Source organism: Octopus bimaculoides, chromosome 5, assembly GCF_001194135.2.
Source record: "Octopus bimaculoides isolate UCB-OBI-ISO-001 chromosome 5, ASM119413v2, whole genome shotgun sequence".
Classification (NCBI taxonomy): Eukaryota; Metazoa; Mollusca; class Cephalopoda; order Octopoda; family Octopodidae; genus Octopus; species Octopus bimaculoides.
The window spans coordinates 84,688,493-84,689,883 of NC_068985.1; the positions used below are offsets into that span (position 1 = coordinate 84,688,493).

The 1,391-nt window shown below is 38.4% G+C and overlaps 1 protein-coding gene across 1 annotated transcript in view; it reads left to right on the forward strand.

Annotated features, from left to right (window-relative positions):
- The window catches only part of LOC106872648 (protein fuzzy homolog), a 556,986-nt gene that overhangs the window by 117,738 nt on the left and 437,857 nt on the right, over positions 1 to 1,391 (forward strand). The gene's annotated exons all lie outside the window — the stretch shown is intronic.

Here is a 1,391-nt window from a genome sequence, read left to right on the forward strand (position 1 = left end):
CAACAGACTGCAGCAATTCACCACATTCCAGAAGCTACTTTGTACATAATGCAAAATGGTGCATCAACATCTTCTGCTCAATCTGTTAGAATTCTGGCAAAAATGTGTAGCAACAGATCACCAGCAATTGCTTCATCAGAAATTGCCGTCCTAGCTCCTGCGAAAAGGGATTATCCTGCTATGTATCATCAGGGCAGTGCAAAAAGTTGTTTTGCACATATCATTTGTATAGCCAATTAGACGGATGAAATTTACGTCCGATTAATAATGTTACGCAAAACAGCCTTCAAACTTGCCCTTTTCATTTCATCGTCTTTTGAATTACGAACATATTTACATCATAAAGTTTTTTTGTTGTAAGTCTTTCTTTTTTAGTTGATTTTCACCTAGCAAGACTTATTGTAGATGGCGTAATAAGTCAAACCCGGACAACATCGGGTTATACTGCTAGTATATATATATAAACAAAGAGCAGTGGTTGAGGAGATGGTAATGGTGAACCGCTTCACTATTACCATCTCTCAAGCTTGCTGAATCTTCTCGTCAGTGGTTGAGGTTGACGAGCATACTGCTCCCTCTTCGTGTACCATGCTTATCCAGCCACATTTAAACTTCTTGATTCACTCATACACACTTCTACATGGTAGTGCACTGTCCCTGTATTGTGCTAAAAGCCTCCATTGAATTTCAGCACCCGATACACCATCTGACCAGAGAAATAGGATTACTGCTCTTTGTTCTTCTTTGGTGCACTTTGGTAGTGGAGTGACCATGCTTATACTATAAAGCCAGAAAGTAAAATGGTGTGATCAGGTTCAAACTTCGATCACATGACCACAATATTACCAATTATAAGCATGCATATGCAGAAGGCAGTGTGACAATAATAAAGATATGTTACAGTGAAAGTGTGGATAAGTTTTGACTTCCCCTCATATTTGAGACTACAGAACATCTTAAACAATTACTTTTGTTTAAGATACTAAAATGTGATGTGAAGAAGAACTGACCCCGATACTTTCTTTTGTTTTAAATCTGGCTCTTCTACTGGTTTCTTTTACTGAATCACTAAATTGCAAGGACATAAACACACCAACACCGGTTAAGTGGTGTTGGGAAACAAACACAGAAACAAAGGCACATGCACGCACATATACATAATCAGCTTCGCTCAGTTTCTATCTACTAAATCTACTCACAAGATTTCAGTTGGCCTGAAGCTATAGTAGAAGACACTTGCCTTAGGTGCCATGCAGTGGGACAGAACCCAGAACAATGTAGCTGGAAAACAAGCCTCTTACCACTCAACCACGCTTAGTTGAACATCTTTAGCATTTATATTCCCGTTTGTATGTGTGCATGTGATACATGTATATATACATATATATATA